The sequence below is a fragment of the Triticum urartu genome, chromosome 2A (genome assembly GCF_056163025.1).
Source record: "Triticum urartu cultivar PI428250 chromosome 2A, HENAU_Tu73, whole genome shotgun sequence".
NCBI classification, from domain to species: domain Eukaryota; kingdom Viridiplantae; phylum Streptophyta; class Magnoliopsida; order Poales; family Poaceae; genus Triticum; species Triticum urartu.
The window spans coordinates 757,967,287-757,986,760 of NC_141874.1; the positions used below are offsets into that span (position 1 = coordinate 757,967,287).

The following is a 19,474-nucleotide window of genomic DNA, read 5'->3' on the forward strand; positions in this document are numbered from 1 at the left end:
ACCATTCTCATAGGGTGCACGACCATGAAAGGTATTATTCCTGTAAGCAGAATAACCATTATTCTCTAATTTAAATGAATAACCGTATTGCAATGAACATGATCTAATCATATTCATGCTCAACGTAGACACCTGATAACATTTATCTAGGTTCAATACTAATCCCGAAGGCAGATGGAGCGTACGATGGTGATCTCATCAACTTTGGAAACACTTCCAACACACATCGTCACCTCGCCCTTAGCCAGTCTCCGTTTAGTCCGTAGCTTTTGTTTCAAGTCACCAATAATAGCAACTGAACCGGTATCCAATACCCAGGTGCTACCAGGAGTACTAGTGAGGTACACATTAATAACACGTATATACTTTGTTGAAGTTGCCAGCCTTCTTATCTACCATGCATTTGGGGTAATTCCGCTACCAGTGACCATTCCCCTTACAATAGAAGCACTTAGTCTCGGGTTTGGGTTCAACCTTGGGTTCCTTCACTGGAGCGGCAACTGGTTTGCCATCCATGAAGTTTCCCTTCTAGCCCTTGCCCTTCTTGAAACCAGTGGTCTTGTTAAACCATCAACACTTGATGCTCCTTCTTGATTTCTACCTTTTGCGGTCTTAAGCACCGCGAACAGCTCTGGGATCAACTCCATCCCTTGCATGTCATAGTTCATCACGAAGATCTAGTAGCTTAGTGATAGTGTCTAGAGAACTCTATCAATCACTATCTTATCTGGAAGTTTAACTCCCACTTCATTTAAGTGATTGTAGCACCCAGACATTCTGAGCACATGCTCACTAGCTGAGCTATTCTCCTCCATCTTGTTGGCAAAAGAACTTGTCAGAGGTCTCATACCTCTCAACACGGGCATGATCCTGAAATCCCAATTTCAGCTCTTGGAACATCTCATATGTCTTATGGCGTTCAAAAACGTCATTGGAATCCCGATTCTAAGCCGTAAATTATGTTGCACTAAACTATCAAGTAGTCATCAGGATGTGTCTGTCAGGTGTTCACAACATCCACAGACAACGTTGTAGGGGTTTGCACATCGAGTGGTGCATCAAAGACATAAGCCTTCTGTGTAGCAGTGAGGACACTCCTCGGACTACGGACCTAGTCCGCATCATTGCTTACAATATCTTTCAACTTAATCTTTCTCTAGGAACGTATTGAAACAGGGAGCTACAACGTGAGCTATTTATCTACAACATATTTGCAAAGACAATTTAGACTATGTTCATGATAATTGAGTTCATCTAATCAAATTATTTAATGATGTCCCACTCAGATAGACATCCCTCTATTAATCTAAGTGAAACATGATCCGAATCGACTAGGCCGTGTCCGATCATCACGTGAGACGGACTAGCCATCAACGGTGAACATCTCATGTTGATCATATCTTCTATACGACTCATGTTCGACCTTTCGGTCTTCCGTGTTCCGAGGCCATGTCTGTACATGCTAGGCTCGTCAAGTCAACCTAGGTGTTTCGCATGTGTCCCGAGGCCATGTCTGTACATGCTAGGCTCGTCAACACCCGTTGTATTCGAACGTTAGAATCTATCACACCCGATCATCACGTGGTGCTTTGAAACAACGAACCTTCGCAACGGTGCACAGTTAGGGGGAACACTTTTCTTGAAATTTTAGTGAGGGACCATCTTAATTAAGCTACCGTCATTCTAAGCAAATAAGATGTAAAACATGATAAACATCACATGCAATCAAATAGTGACATGATATGGCCAATATCATTTTGCTCCTTTTGATCTCCATCTTCGGGGCTCCATGATCATTGTTGTCACCGGCATGATACCATGATCTCCATCATCGTGTCTTCTTGAAGTTGTCTCGTCATCTATTACTTCTACTACTATGGCTAACGCTTTAGCAATAAAGTAAAGTAATTACATGACGTTTATGTTGACACGCAGGTCATAGATAAATTAAGACAACTCCTATGGCTCCTGCCGGTTGTCATACTCATCGACATGCAAGTCGTGATTCCTATTACAAGAACATGATCAATCTCATACATCACATATATCATTCATCACATCCTTTTGGCCATATCACATCACAAGGCATATGCTGCAAAAACAAGTTAGACGTCCTCTAATTGTTGTTGCAAGTTTTTACATGGCTGCTATAGGTTTCTAGCAAGAACATTTCTTACCTACGCGAAAACCACAACATGATATGCCAATTTCTATTTACCCTTCATAAGGACCCTTTTCATCGAATCCGATCCGACTAAAGTGGGAGAGACAGACACCCGCTAGCCACCTTATGCAACTAGTGCATGTCAGTCGGTGGAACCAGTCTCACGTAAGAGTACGTGTAAGGTCGGTCCGGGCCGCTTCATCGCACGATGCCGCCGAATCAAGATAAGACTAGTAACGGCAAGTAAATTGACAAAATCGACGCCCACAACTACTTTGTGTTCTACTCGTGCATAGAAACTACGCATAGACCTAGCTCATGATGCCACTGTTGGGGATTGTAGCAGAAATTTAAAATTTTCTACGCATCACCAAGATCAATCTATGGAGTAATCTAGCAAAGAGGGGAAGGAGAGTGCATCTACATACCCTTGTAGATATCTAAGCGGAAGCGTTCAAGTGAACGGGGTTGATAGAGTCGTACTCGTCGTGATCCAAATCACCGATGATCCTAGCGCCGAACGGACGGCACCTCCGCGTTCAACATACGTACGGAACGAAGACGTCTCCCACACCTTGATCGAGAAGGAGGAGGGAGAGGTTGAGGAAGAAAGTCCAACAGCAGCACGACGGCGTGGTGGTGATGGAGTGGCAGTTCTCCGGCAGGGCTTCGCCAAGCTCATGCGGAGGAGGAGAGGTATTGGAGGGGAGGGGCTGCGCCAGGTTCAAGGGTGTGGCCGCCCTCCCACCCCTCCACTATTTATAGGTGGGGAGAGAGGGGGCCGGCCCCCTTTAGATCCCATCTAGGGTTGGGGGCGGCGGCCAAGGGGGGGAGGAGTGCCTCCCAAGTCAAGTGGAGGCCCTCCCCCTTAGGGTTTCCCCTCTCCCATGCGCATGGGCCTTGGGGGGGCTGGTGCCCTTGGCCCATTAAGGTTAGGGCGCCCCCCTACAGCCCATGCTGCTATATTGGACGTGGTGGAACATTTTCCGGACCTCCGGACCCCTCCGGAATCCCCCGGAAGCTTCCCGGTACAATACCGGAAAAAACTGAACTTTTCCCGGAACCCGAACAACAACTTTCCATATATAAACCTTTACCTCCGGAACTCCTCGTGACGTCCGGGATCTCATCCGGGACTCCGAACAACATTCGGTAATCACATACAAGTCCTCCTAATAACCCTAGCGTCATCGAACCTTAAGTGTGTAGTCCCTACGGGTTTGGGAACCATGCAGACATGACCGAGATAACTCTCCGGCCAATAACCAACAGCGGGATCTGGATACCCATGTTGGCTCCCACATGTTCCACGATGATCTCATCGGATGAACCACGATGTCAAGGATTCAATCAATCCCGTATACAATTCCCTTTGTCTAGCGGTACGATACTTGCCCGAGATTCGATCGTCGGTATCCCGATACCTTGTTTAATCTCGTTACCGGCAAGTCTCTTTACTCGTTCCGTAACACATCATCCCGTGATCAACTACTTGGTCACATTGTGCACATTATGATGATGTCCTACCGAGTGGGCCCAGAGATACCTCTCCGTTTACACGGAGTGACAAATCCCAGTCTCGATTCGTGCCAACCCAACAGACACTTTCGGAGATACCTGTAGTGAACCTTTATAGCCACCCAGTTACATTGTGACGTTTGGTACACCCAAAGCACTCCTACGGTATCCGGGAGTTGCACAATCTCATGGTCTAAGGAAATGATACTTGACATTAGAAAAGCTTTAGCATACGAACTACACGATCTTTGTGCTAGGCTTAGGATTGGGTCTTGTCCATCACATCATTCTCCTAATGATGTGATTCCGTTATCAACGACGTCCAATGTCCATGGTCAGGAAACCGTAACCATCTATTGATCAACGAGCTAGTCAACTAGAGGCTTACTAGGGACATGGTGTTGTTATGTATCCACACATGTATCTGAGTTTCCTATCAATACAATTCTAGCATGGATAATAAACGATTATCATGAACAATGAAATATAATAATAATAACTAATTTATTATTGCCTCTAGGGTATATTTCCAACATGCCCCTCTCTTCTATAGACCCATTTAATTGTCAGCACAAAAAAAGACCCATTAATTATGGGAAACGTTTGGGGCCGGGGCCGAACGCTCGGCCGGTCGCACACGGCTTGTTCGATTGCCCACATCATACGTTTCCAACGGGTAGATCAGTCGGTTGCGCCCCACGTGCCTGTGTGGGACCAAGCACCGCTCAGCGATCTTATCCTCATCTTTCCTGTCGTCTTCAACGCCCAACCACACATGACTGCGTCTTCCACCTTCCTCTCCCCCCGCTGCCCCTTACCATTTGCAAAGACAAGCCGGCCGCCGCGCCATGAACCTATGGCAGCCTATCCTCTTTCTCCCTACGCACCTCCCCAACCCCCGCCTCGCCGCAACATCAAGGTCCTGCAAGGGGGACGCCCGCAACGGGGACGTGTGCTGCTTGTTACGGTGGTTGTGCAGCCGGGGAGAGATGCCAACGATGCCCTGTTGCTTTTGTGCAGCGTCGCCGGATGTAGCTTTTTGGATTGACGGATGTAGCTTTTTCACTAGCTAGCCGCATCTTTTTTGAATTGTTCTATTCCACCCCCCAATCGCTTTGTTTTTGCCAGAAACTGGCATCATTGTTTTGCAACGACCGGCCAGGATTTTTGCTGGAACCGGCTCTGCGGTTGCTGCAACCGGCAAGACGACGTGCCCATTGGAGTTGGAGCTGTAGCGCCCTCACCGACGATGTGGTTTTTGCTGGAACCAGCATAAAATTTTGCTGGAACCGGCTAGTTACTTTGCTACAATCAGACTTTGGGGATTTTTACTGCTATGTTTATTTTGCTGGAACTAGTGTCAAATTTTGCTACAACCGGCTATTCCTTTGCTACAAGCAGATTTTTTTCTTCTGATTTTTGCTTCTATGGTTGTTTTGCTGGAACCGGGCAGCGGGGATGGTGACCGTGCTGGAACCGGGCAACGGGGATGCTGGAACCATTGGTAGTTTTTGCTTCTACCAGTAGCATTTTTTGCTGGAACCTCCATGTCAAATTTTTTGCTGGGACGTAAGTGTTGGGGAATGTTGCAGAAAACAAAAATTTTCCTACGGTTTCACCAAGATCCATCTATGAGTTCATCTAGCAACGAGTGATTGGATTGCATCTACATACCTTTGTAGATTACGCGCGGAAGTGTTCAAAGAACGGGGATGAGGAAGTCGTACTCGACGTGATCCAAATCACCGGAGATCCTAGCGCCGAACGGACGGCACCTCCGCGTTCAACACACGTACGGTCAGCGTAACGTCTCCTTCTTCTTGATCCAGCAAGGGGGAAGGAGAGGTTGAGGAAGATGGCTCCAGCAGCAGCACGACGGCGTGGTGGTGATGGAGCTGCAGTACTCCGACAGGGCTTCGCCAAGCTCTATGGATGAGGAGGAGGTGTTGGAGAGGGATAGGGAGGCACCAAAGGCAAAGGTAAGAGACCCTCCCTCCCCCCACTATATATAGGGGGCCTAGGGGGGCGGCGGCCAAGGGGTGGGGGGCTTGCCCCCCAAGCAAGGGGGCGCCCCCTTTAGGGTTTCCCCACCCTAGGCGGATGGGCCCTAGGGGGAAGTGGCGCCCCAGCCCACTTTGGGCTGGATCCCTTCCCACTTCAGCCCATGGGGCCCTCCGGGATAGGTGGCCCCACCCGGTGGACCCCCGGGACCCTTCCGGTGGTCCCGGTACAATACCGGTGACCCCGAAACTTGTCCCGATGACCGAAATAGCACTTCCTATATATAATTATTTACCTCCGGACCATTACGAAACTCCTCGTGACGTCCGGGATCTCATCCGGTACTCCGAACAACATTCGGGTTACTGCATATACATATCCCTACAACCCTAGCGTCACCGAACCTTAAGTGTGTAGACCCTACGGGTTCGGGAGACATGTAGACATGATCGAGATTGCTCTCCGGTCAATAACCAATAGCGGGATCTGGATACCCATGTTGGCTCCCACATGCTCCTCGATGATCTCATCGGATGAACCACGATGTCGAGGATTCAAGCAACCCCGTATACAATTCCCTTTGTCAATCAGTATGTTACTTGCCCGAGATTCGATCGTCGGTATCCCAATACCTCGTTCAATCTCGTTACCGGCAAGCCACTTTACTCGTACCGTAATGCATGATCCCGTGACCAGACACTTGGTCACTTTGAGCTCATAATGATGATGCATTACGGAGTGGGCCCAGTGATACCTCTCCGTCATACGGAGTGACAAATCCCAGTCTTGATCCGTGTCAACCCAACAGAAACTTTCAGAGATACCCGTAGTATACCTTTATAGTCACCCAGTTATGTTGTGACGTTTGGTACACCCAAAGCACTCCTACGGCATCCAGGAGTTACACGATCTCATGGTCTAAGGAAAGGATACTTGACATTGGAAATAACTCTAGCAAACGAACTATACGATCTTATGCTATGTTTAGGATTGGGTCTTGTCCATCACATCATTCTCCTAATGATGTGATCTCGTTATCAATGACATCCAATGTCCATAGTCAGGAAACCATGACTATCTGTTGATCAACGAGCTAGTCAACTAGAGGCTCACTAGGGACATGTTGGTGTCTATTATTCACACATGTATTACGGTTTCCGGATAACACAATTATAGCATGAATAAAGACAATTATCATGAACAAGGAAATATAATAATAATGCTTTTATTATTGCCTCTAGGGCATATTTCCAACAGTAAGTGTTTTTGTTGTAATTGATTTTCGCTGGAACTTGCATTTTTCTTTGCTGGAGCTAGCTCATGGGATTGCTTCCACCGGCGAGGTGGTGCTCGTGCTGATTTTTTTGCAGTATTCTTTCTTGTTTTTTGCTGGAAACAGTATTTCTTTTTGCTGAACCGGTCAGAGGATTTGCTTCAACCGACGAGAAGGTGCTGGGTGGCGACGGCGGAGACTGTGTTTGTTTTTTTTTCTTTTCTGCAGCCTTTGTGTTTTTCTGCTGGAAACAGCAATTGATTTTGCTGGAACCTGCCAAAACAGAGATTTTTTGCAGTTGTCCAGCGAGGCGAGCGCTGCTCCGCCTGTGAGCCGGCGGGCAGCCGCAGTGAGCCGGCAAATGGTGGCGGTGAGCCAATGAGCGGTGGGGTGGGGGCTATGCGCAAACCACCGCAGAGGATATGGTGAATCTGAAACAAGGAAGAAGTAGATGTGCGTGGGGATAGCTCGCTGAATCGTGCGGTTCTGGGGACACTAATTGTGCGGCTGCGCGAGGACCGGCCGAAACGTTTGGGCCGGCGCACCGGCGCCCAGCGCTGGCCATTAATTATCGGTCATGGATTTGGGCGACCTCTACCCGACTGCTCCGGTTGACTCTCATGTGACTGTGATGTCTACAGGTCTAGCAGAGGAGATCGTTCCAGACGCCCAGTCACCCTCAGTCTCTCTCCTCCCGAATCCAAGCGAAACTCACCGCCTCGCCCGCCCAACCCGAGAATCCAGACCTGGTCTCCACGGTCGCGCCAGCCGCCATGGCGAGGTGGCCGCCGGCGATGCTGCTGGTACTGGCAGTGGCGCTGGTGGCGGCGGGCACCGAAACCGGCGAGTGCATCCACGAGCTGGTGCCCTACGAGGGTGGCTTCACGTCGGGGAATTTCGTCGTCGTTGACCATGACATCTTCTGGAGCTCCGACTGCCCAGACCCCGGCATCGACTTCACGGTACTCGCCCGATTCATCTCCCTCCCCCTCATCGCATTCTTCCTGCGGATTTGATTTGATTTGGATGCGAGGATCTGGTTGATTTGAGTCAATTATGGGTTGTTTTGGTACGGATCTGTGGGGGCTGTCGGCTTGAAATTGGTCCCGCATCGAATCCCGGGGATCTGCGCTGCGGCTTGCCGATTTGGCGATTAGTAACGTGCGTGATTTTTGTTTAGTTCTAGTGCGTAACTTTATATATTGATTTAATATAGGGGTGTGTTGATTCGTTGGTGCTCTCGTGCAAAATCCAGGGGAGACGATTGAGGGAAATTTCGGGTGCTCGTTTGCTATCTGTCGCTTGGCATGCGTGTATTGCGAGTGCAGTCCACGGATGATTCAGATTCTAGTGATTGACTACACTACTGATTTCATGGAAATTTGCTTCACAAAAGTATATGCTTTGATGAAGCGCTTCTTCTTGAGTTCTGTTATCAGATCGGGATCCTTAAGTTCACTTGAGCACACATTTTGTTTGCCCCTTTCACAATTGGGTTTCTGCATTCTCACTTTCTGGCTCTAGATAGAGAAATTGATACAACTAGCGTACCTTATCTCTTTGAGAGAAGTGCATATTTCAACCCTGAAATCTTGCCCTAGTCTAATTTACAACCCCAAACTTCAATACCGTCTAAACTACAACCCCCAACTCTCAAAACCGGTCAGGATTCATCCCTTCTCTACCTCTCGACCAGTTTTGACCAAGTTGACCGGTTTTAAGGGTTGAATCCTGACCGGTTTTGAGAGTTGGGGGTTGTAGTTTAGACGGTATTGGAGTTCGGGGTTGTAAATTAGACTAGGGCAAAAGTTCGGGGTTGAAATATGCACTTCTCTCTATTTCTTTCATTTAGCAATTGATCCATGGACCGCCTTGCTCATGTTTGATAATACTGTTTGTGAACATAGGTAACTTCACGAGGCGGTAACACTGTATATACGTTGAAGGGAAAATCTGGTGATAAATTCGAGTTTAATGCTCCAAGGGGTTGAACGTACAAGTTTTGTTTCCATAGTCCATATGGAGCACCTAAAACTGTTTCTTTCTACGTTCATGATGGTTAGCTTACTGGCCCTGTTCCTCGAGCTCGGTATTCTTCAAATTAGTTTGTTTGCAAGTGTTGAGCACTGACCGATTAATTGGATTCTTAAATGGATCACCGGGACATAAACTAGAAAATTTATCTGCTCTAGTAATAAAGATATGCATGCAGGAATGACTAGCAAGCCATATATACCAAAATTTTGATGTACCTTGCAAGAGATCAAATGGGCCGTGGCAAGGGCAACTTGGTAGGCAAGTAGGAAAATACATAGTAGTTGTGTGGTGTTGATTGTGGCTATTTACTGTTATGAACTTTATTATTAGCCATGCACGTGCCTTTATTTTTATGGCCGTGCAGATGGACAAATGTAATTTAAAATCTTCAAACCTAAGCCTATACATATTGGATGTATCTAGGTTGAGTAATTGAATTGAAATTCTGATGTAATATGCTCGCAGTCAATTTAGTAATTTGTTTCTCTAGACCAATATTAAACTACTATAAGCGAAATTTTGAATCAAATAGTGGGCTAGTATAGTCTCAACGCTATTGTTTATAAGAGAGTGAGTCTTGCCATGTAAAAGAGTTTGAGTGTCTCGCCATATAGGGAGGAGTAAGATGTTGGATGAACTGTTTGGCTTCAGAGGATTGAGTTTAATTCAATTAATCGGATTAAGTCAATAGAATTAGAATTCTATTCACGTAGATTTTTCCATTGGACTCTACTTGGAATTAAAATCTCTGTGTTATTTAAACAAAAACATAGCTGCACATTTGGAAGTTTTTAGCAAATTACTGCACCTATTAGTAATATGGTATCGTATCAAAACGGGGATGCGGAGGGGCCAGTAGGCATGAAACACATCTACATTTGGGGGCCTGATCAGTCCCCTACCAAATCGTTGCCTTGCCAATATTTGGCATGCGAACAGAAACTGGCATGCCTAGGTGGCTATGTCACTTGTCAAATTATATTAGTAGTTGTCAAAATACTAATCATAAATTTAGCTGGCAATATGTTTCCAAGCCCCAACTTTGGCTTGCTGAAATTTGGAAAGGCAAATGTTGGTATTAAACTGACCAGCCCCTGGATCTGTGGCCTTGTTAGTTGAACCTTGTCTCACCCTTTATCTCAGGTCGCAATCTTGTTCTGGAGGAGGCCCTGAAGGGGGAAGCCTTCAAGAAGAGGTATGATGAGTGGATGGCTAGGTATCACCGCACATACAAGGAGGAAGCCATGAAGAAGAGGTTCGAGGAGTGGATGGCCAAGTACCGTCGCACCTACAAGGATGATGAGGAGAAGGCGCGGCGCTATGAGCTATTCAAGGACTGTGCCAAGATGGTTGATAAGCTTAATGTGTTTCCGGGTGGGGCGACCACAAACAACTTCTGCGACTATTCTGAGGACGAGAGGCAAGCCAGCTTAGGGGCCGAGTAATCGTGATTGCCGTCAGTGATGGCAAGGAAGTGGCTCTTATGCCTAAGGTAAAATGGGCTCCAATCATCTGAGACCTCGAACTCTTGTCATTGATCATCTGCACAAAAATATAGTAGTAAGTTCATATTATCTTGGTGTAGAATCAGTCATACACCATACGACATGTAATATCTCTGCTCGGTGGGCATTTGCTGCTCTGTGAACTGCAACATTGGCTGCTCCAAATAAACAAAACGAACTGCAAGAGATGAATGTGAACTGTACGTCACCTCTACATACTAGTACTCCATTAAGAGAACTGCAATTCATGTGAACTCTTATATAAACCTAAGGCACAAGGTTAGTCTTCAATTTATATTGTTATATACATCAAAGAAAATAACTTGCTGCTCTTAATAAGTAATCTAGTTGTGCTAATTGTCATATATCAGAAAATGCCAACGGAGGCCGAGCTCCAGGGAGCTCATTTTTATATTTCATTTTTCCTGATCGCGAAAATTTCAAATTTATTCATGAACACATATACACATGTATACTACGTACTAGTAAGCGTGCACGTGCAACGCATGAATAACCGTACACAGGAATTTCCCTGTTCATAATTAGCAAAATTCACACATCAAAGGCAATCAAGGGGGTGAACTTTTCCATAGAGAACATACAGGATATTTACTGTGCGTATACTAAAAATGGAACAAAATATTCCATAATGTTTCTGTTATCTAATGCAAACTTCATAGGACTTATGATGCGATTAAGCATTGTACAAATGAACATGGTAGAGAAAGAAAAAGTACAAAAAGGAAAAATAGGAACATACTAAATGAGTGCCAAGGTAAACTTTATCAGAGTTATAATTGATAAAGGGCCATACACTGTCGCAAGGCACAAGCAATGTCATGAAAAGCAATGAAAAAATTTAAATAATAATATGATTGTTCATGGTTCTTACATGATGAACCACAAATGTTTCCAAAAATAAACATGGGAAAAGTATCATATAGTACTCCCTCCAATCCATATTACTTGTCGCTCAAACAGATGTATCTAGAGACATTTCAATGCTTGATACATCCATTTGAGCAACAACTAATATGGTTCAGAGGGAGTATATGATTTTAGAACAAGTTCATGTCATACATGCATGAGAATAACGCCCGATTCACGAATCAACATCAATCTTAACACATAGACCAATGACAATTATAACCTTGTGGTGCCACGGAACAATTCACCAATCTATACTGATCACAATCGGTTCAATTTTAATGTGCATTGGACATAGTGCTCCTAAAGGCAATGCCTTCATCTTGGGAGAATTTTGTCCGATACATACTTGACACATAGAAGCATTTGACACATCTGGTGCATCACCTTGATACTGGCACGGTTGTGTTAACAATAGCGCATTTCCTGACGAAAATATGAGATACCATGCAAATTACTATCTAATCTTGAACGTGCTTCACGCGGTATCCAGAAGCCAACGCTACAGGAGCATTAACTTGATCACCTGCACCTTGTAATTCAATCAACTGATCTGAGGTTATAATGTAAAAAAAAAATTTAAGGTCACATCTATATTCAAATATGTCATCTTCTTTAGAATACTTAACTTTCCTTTATCTAAGAAAACAATGTCATAAACATATGTAGATTCAACGTCCTATCTCAGAGAAAATAATAAGTACAAAAGAAATTGTCAAGGTTTCTACATGCAGCATTCCAATGCTTGATGCGCCCTCTCTAGGAGCAGCAGTACATAAATTGAGTCCTTGCAAGCCAAGATCTGAATCCCCCACACAAGAATATCAGTTTTTCACAGCAGAAAATTAACCCCACAAACTAAAATAAAAAATTGAGTCCTTGCAAATAAAAATCAAAACTGAATGCCCTGCAGAACATATCACATATGCTCAAAATAGAGAACCGAATTGATACATGCAGCATTCCAATGCTTGATGCACCCTCTCTAGGAGCAGAAGTACATAAACTGAGTCCTTGCAAGCCAAGAGCTGAATACCCCACACAAGAATATCAGTTTTTCACAGCAGGAAATTAACCCCACAAACTAAAATCAAAAACTGAATCCTTGCAAATAAGAATCAAAACTGAATGCCCTGCAGAACATGTCACATATGCTCAAAATAGAGAACCGAATTGATGAGATGGTAGGTTAATCTATCAGGGGGAAGAAGTGGGTGGATCAACTTATGGGGACAGAGATACCAGTGTCTTGGGGTCTTGATTGCAGGGAGTAAAAGGCGAGTGAGGTGGCTAACTGGAGAACATTTGCGATATTTGTTAGGCCAAAAAAAAAGTTCCAGATCAGTCAAGTCATTCCCAATGAAGAAACTGAGCCAAACCTAATGAATCAACGCCTCCATTTTGGCCATCTCAGTGTGGTCGACCCCTAATTCGAGTGTGGTGCATCGATGCAGACACTCCACGCCTCCACCAAGCCAAAAAAAATATGCATTCAATTTTAGTAAGGGCATTCATGATTAATGGAGGATCGAATTCTCACTTTTAGTAAAGGCATTCATGGTGTCTGTTTGAATTATTGTCATACTGGGATCCAGAGGCTAACTGTTAACACAAACTCGCAAATAGTATACTTCAGTCTACAGTGAACAAACCAACTAACATGATATTCATGGGAATTTTAAATAGAAATGTACGAATACGGAAGTAGGATCCAATGCTGAATTTATACCTTTGAGGCTACCTCCTGAACCATCTGTTGTTGATTTGACATCTTTTGGTATACTCAGAAAGCTTCAACTCTAGTTCTTCTATATACGGCCTACAAAATGATAATTTGACGCAGTGAAACAGTGGTGGTTCTTGACATTGCTTATCAACTGGGGGGTCACAAGACGGAAAGAAAGATCACCATTTAAGGAATTATATTGGTGCTGGAAACCCGCACCCACTAAATAATACAACTGACAAGAACATCAAATTGGATGCAATTACAGGGGTAAATTGATTGTATTTAGGCATCCACAAGATTAAGCTTGTACTCTGAAAAAATGTGTGCCTGTTTCTCTGCAATGGAATGCCCTAATACTAAGGTTAAAACATCATCTAATAATTTCTGTACAATGAACATTTTGTTTCAAATAATTCTTTCTGCTTAGAGTGCTAGAAAATGTTCAACTGAAAATGCAAGGAGGAACATATCGATCAGGTTGATGGCAGTATATACTTAAACACAGTCTCCTACTTCCTCTGAAGTTTTGCTAATTCCCTTCCCAGATTCAGAAATCAAAACCCACCTCAGATTTCTGTTTATAAACAACCAGTGGAACTGCACGTACATGGCCAAAATCAAGATTTCAAGTAATCTAATTCAACATGGTTCTCATTGAGAAAAATAACATACACGTGAGCTCCACACTCTCGGTCCCCGACACAAAAAAAACCATTGCATGTCGATGAGCGTCTGCGGTGCACGAAGAAACAACAGTGGTGATACTTTAGTCTTTGGCACACCTCCAGATACGCTCAGATCAAACCTGAAAATGCTAAATTGCTAACATAAAAATCAGCACACTTCCAGATCACATCGAGACAATCAAATAAATATACTAACCAAATAAATCTTGTATTGTAGTCATACATAAAGCAAAACTATTTGGAGTTGCGTCTTCTATGAAGATCATTAGCCTAAACGGGGAAAACAACGACTCCCTACTTCAGTGAGTACCTAAAGTAGCCTACCTTGATGAACGTAATAACCTGAGGTGGCGCTACATCCAGATCGTGGCGCGGGTCCACACAATGAGTATATCGTCAAGTGGATAGAGATGGTGTCAAGGTTGGCACGTCCGCGCGTGGAGTGGACCAGCGATGGCCATGCGAGGAGTGGGGCGTGGCGGAGGCAGATTGCACGCAGTCCAGTTCCCATGAGAGATGTGGCTGTGGCTTGTACAGATCGAGTGGATCCGACCGGTGAGGCAGCTCGCAGCGACGGAGTGAGGGAGGCGGAGGACGCGGTGAAGGGCGGCGGCGGGTCCTGCTCCCTCGGCGGAGCGAGGCATGATGCGGACGGCATGACAGGATGCCGAGGTCACGGCGGCTCCTGCTCCCTCGTGGCGCGGCGGCGCGGCATGCCGCGGGCGGCACGAGGTCGGGGGCGCGGCGGCTCCTGCACCCTAGGTGGCACGGCGGCGGCAGGGAGGGACCGCGGGGATAGTGATTTACTTTTGGAAGTTTATCTCAGAGTGCGTGATTACAGGAGATGGTTATGTTATTATCTGAGGGTGGGTGATTTCGTTTTTTTTTGTTGCCTCGCGTGATTATGCGGATGCGTTCACAGACGCGAGATGTGAAATTTTCTTCGTGGTGGAGTACGGTCAGTCATGGGAAATTGCTAAGTGCACACGATAAAGGCATTAGATTAACGATGACTGTTAGATTAAAAATTGTGCGCCTAATCGTGTGGTCCTGATTGGTTCGTGCGGCGTTGTGGGACTAATTGCGGGGTGCATCTAAGAAAGTTTTTGTTTGATTGTTTAATAGTAATAGAGATGTGTAAAATTTCACACCATTAGAATCTCACATGTGGCGAATACAAAAAAGACAAATACACATTTTTAAACGGCCTATTTTTTTGTTGGGCCGGATTTTTTTATTTACATCCTACAAATCACAACATTATTAAACAAAATTTGACACGTTCTTGTGGAATACATATATGTTTCAATGGATTTTTTCTTTCAGAATTTTTTGAAACTTCTAAATATGCTTTTTCTATATTTTCAAAATATGGAGCTACCTGGAGCTCGGTCTCCAAAAATCCTCACTCCATATATATTCATTACTCCATATTAGTAGATGAAGTACTTCTATATCTACCCATTAAATTCCATCTACTAATTTTATTTATCTATCTTGTGAACCGCACTAGCAACCGAGGAAAAAACAACTGAAAATGTGAACTTGTCAATATCACAACTAGTTGTGTTATTGCTGCTATCGAAAACTGACAGATTGGAGAGCCTATAGAGTGTTCTTATGGGTGCTGCTGTGTATTGCTCATTGCGAGCGGTACGCGCGCCTCGCCTGCATTATTGGTGCAAGATGGACCTGGCCGAGCCAGATAGCACATATCTGTTTTTTGTTCTAATTGATTTGGTCAATTTAATTTATAATTTTACAAAAATGCGAATATAAAAAATAAATTTGTGAATTTGCAATGAACGCATCAAAAACTGAACGGTAATTCAAAAAATATTCATGAATTCAAAAACTAAGACAAAATATAAAACTATTTATGAACTCGAAAATGTTTGCGAATTTTAAAAATGTTCACAAATCAGGAAAAAGTTCACATTTTTTTTGAAATATCAAACTATTATATAAAACATGAAAACAAATTGACGTCTTGAGCAAGTTATAAAAAATGTGAATTTTTTTTACTGAAATTTGTGCATATTTCTTGAAATTGTGAAAATATTTGGAAATTATTTTTTTAGAAAAAGCCACAAATTTTGAAAATGTGAATGTATTTCTAAAAAAGCAAAGAATTTTGAAAACATTAAGTATTTTCAGTTTTTTTTCAAAAATATCACAAAAAGAGAAGAAGGAAAGAAACCAACCCAAAGAAAACAAAAACCAAGTAAAAAGACAAAAAAAAAAGATAGCTAGGTAGCTTCCCGAAATCGGCAGGGAAGCATCCAGAAGTTTCCCGAAACCAGCCACTGCAAGCGCCCCCGTGTGATTGAATGGGCTGGCCCACTCCAAGTGCGCATATGTGATCGGAGCCTTAGCGCTACAGCAGGCATTTCTTATCAGCGAGTGCTTCTAGTGGGTGTGTCTATACATCGCCTTTATGGGAGCTCTAGTATGACGTGTGTTGCATCCAATAAGCACACACTGCATAGGGGCCTCACCCGACTGGCCGGCTCAATTACAAGTGAACAATGTGAAAAATGTGTGTGCGAAGGATCAAACCCATGACCTCCACCCAGTGAACCATGTCGATGGCACCGTAGTTCCCCAGATTTAGTGTCTAAATAGGCAGCCCTGCGGGAGAATATCTGGTGCACCGAAGTCACATTTGCACACTTAAAATGTTCAAAAATTCTGAAACAAATTGAGCACGTCCACACAACATCAATGTAGGTTGTCACAAAATTTGAAGTCAGAACTCGAAACGTAAATCCGAAAACAAAATGACCAATTCAACACTTAATAACACATAACATAAGTTGGGCTTTAGATTTGACCCATTATCATATAGTACACTCCTTTTGCATATTAATCTTAGTTATCTTATGCCTAGATTTTGGCTCAGTTACTATCGATGCAAACATGAAATCACCCACAAGGCACATGCATATGCAGTCTCCGGACCCTCTCTGAGGCGGTCTTCGACACGGTGGCCATTCATGGGCCCGCGCGGTCAATGGCGTTGACCGGATGCTAGGGGGGTTTGACCGGGGGATATTCCTCTTGTCTCGTGTCACGCAGGAGCGGAGCCAGGATTTGGGCATAGACGCGCGCGCGAGTGGGGGGGGGGGGGGGGGGGGGGGAGGGGAAGTAAACTTGATACAGGAAAAAAAACACTCAATGGATTGATACTATATTGATGTGTCGCTTCGATGCAATTAAAGTATAGTTGAATTTGTACTAGTTCAAGTTTAACCTACAAGTGCCAATAAGCCGAGTGTGTTTTAGCTGCACCTTCGGCTTACAGGGATGTACGCCAAGTGGCTTGCCGCTGGATCCACGGCGTCCATAGAAGTAAGTCGATATCTTTGTGTTCGTCGTGTGTCCTTTAGGGCATACTCGGCTTATGTGGAAAGAAGCAGTGTGTGTTTTTTCTGTAGTGTATGAACAGTAACCAGAAATCTATGAATGTGAAACCAGTAAATAAACAAAGCTCTGATGCACACTAAACAAGCATGGACACTAAGCTAGTAGATTCTTATTACATGTCATGGCATCGCACCGTGGCGTACAAATCGGTTATCTTGTAAGGACAGATATGCAGCAGGGTGAAGAAGAAGGACAAGGTGCCGTCACTTCTTGGGTCTCCTCACTGGGTAGATGGGCTGGTCGAGGATGCCACAGACGCCCTCCACCGCGCCGGCCGTGTCACGGCTCATATACATGTAGCCGCCATGGCCTCAGTTGGGCCCCCAAGAATTCTTCAAAAGCCAGTACTTCTCGCCGTTGAATAAGGTGCCGTAGCCGACCACAAGCGCGGCGTGCCTGTTGGTGGCGTTGCCGGGGCCTTTGTAGACGCCGACCTGTGGGCTGTAATACCAGAAGGCGAGGTCGATGCCGAGGGTGACGGAGACGGGCTGTTGCGCCACCGCGGCCATCAAGGCCGTCTCATTGTTGGGTGTAACAAAAGCATACTTCTCTACGGAAACAAGGGTGGATAGGCCGGACCAGCCGGAATGACAGGGCTCCTCCCTGGCGACGTAGGGGTACGCCCTCTCGGTGGCTATGCCGTTGTCGCAGATGAACTGGTAGGCCTTCCAGGTGGCGCCGCTTTTGCAGCCATTGTTAAAGTTTATGCTGCAGTCAACTAACATCTGCGCCGACAGTTCCTCCAGCGTTCCCGTCCTGATGGCGGTGATGCCCTCCACAGCCCCAATGGCTGCGAAAGCCCAGCAAGCGCCGCAGTCCCCCTGATCCTTGACGCGTGACGGCGTTTTTGTCGCGCCAGTCCACGTACTGAGGGAGGTCGTTGAGGTCGATGGCGGGCTGAGGCATGTCGCGGACGAGGCCTACCGGAGGGTGCTCGTGGCAGCCAGCGTGGATCTCCCCCAGCTCGGCGTGGGTCAAGTCGGCGAAGACGTTGAGACCGAGCTTGGTGCGCGGCGCGCCCCGGTTGTAGTCTTGGATGAACCGGATGTTGTGTTTGAAGATGGAGAAGCGCCTCACCTTCTCCGCGGGGCTGCGTGCCACCTGGTGGAGGTGGCACCAGCGCTCGTAGAGGTCCAACAACGCCTCCTCCGAGCCGACGTCTTCGTCGGTGAACTCCATGCCGGCCGCCGGCACAGCAATGGCCACCACAAGCGCGGCCACCAACAAGATCGCAGCCACTGATCTGGCCATGCCGACGGAGCACGATTGAGTCTAGTGGTGGTGGGAAGAGAGAGCGGTGTGGGAGGACGCAGCCTGAGCCATGCATGGATTTATATATAGCCAGGTAGCGCCGTGCTGTGAGCGTGAGCTAGAGCGAGCGCACGCATGGAAGAAGGATCGTTGTGGCAGAAAAAAACACTGGAAGAAGGATCGCTTTTTTTTTTTTTTGAAAGCGAAGAAGGATCGCTGTTACTCCCTCCGTTCCTAAATAAAGTCTTTTTTTTATTTTAATACGAACTACATACGGATGTGCTTTATAGACATAGGTTTTTTTTGCGAGGAGAGTATATAGACATACTCCCTCCGTTCCGAATTACTTGTCTTGGATTTGTCTAGATACGGATGTATCTAGACTCATTTTAGTGCTAGATACCTCCGTATCTAGACAAATCTAAGACAAGTAATTTAGAACGGAGGGAGTATTTCGATTATAGACTCACTGATTTTGATTCGTATGTAATTCATATTAAAATATCTGAAAGAAGTGTCTTGGATCAATAGTGAGTACAGACAAATGTCACCTCGTCCCATAAAATGCGTAATTATGCATGCCATTCCCTTCGATAGGCTAAGAGCATCTCCAACAGGTGTAAAAAAAAGCTCCACGCGCTAGAAATTCGTTTTTAAGCGCCGAAAAGCTCCAACAGATGCTGTAAAATATTATGCGTGCTACAAAGTTTTGGGCACGCGCTTAAAAATGCTATCGCGCGCAGCATATTTTGGGCTCCGGATTACGCGCGCTTCACAATTTGCACTGCGTGCTTTTTTGGGCGCGTATTTTTGGGTGTCTGCTAAAGTAATGTTGGTCCGGCGCATTAAAAATGCTATAATGACGCGCTATAACTTTTATTGGGCGCGAAATTTTTATGTGGCTGTTGGAGATGCTCTAAGCAGCGGCAAATCCTATCTTTGCCAAAACAATCCTAT

General features: G+C 45.3%; 2 pseudogenes across 1 annotated transcript; one reads left to right on the forward strand and one right to left on the reverse strand.

Annotated features, from left to right (window-relative positions):
• Positions 1 to 7,415: 7,415 nt before the first annotated feature.
• LOC125534551 (uncharacterized) lies at positions 7,416 to 10,712 on the forward strand (annotated as a pseudogene). Its single transcript, XR_015615330.1, has 3 exons — positions 7,416 to 7,918; positions 8,864 to 9,014; positions 10,137 to 10,712. The product of XR_015615330.1 is annotated as an uncharacterized LOC125534551 (transcript).
• Positions 10,713 to 17,577: 6,865 nt separating this feature from the next.
• Positions 17,578 to 18,517, reverse strand: LOC147987893 (cysteine proteinase EP-B 2-like; annotated as a pseudogene).
• Between the last annotated feature and the right edge of the window lie 957 nt (positions 18,518 to 19,474).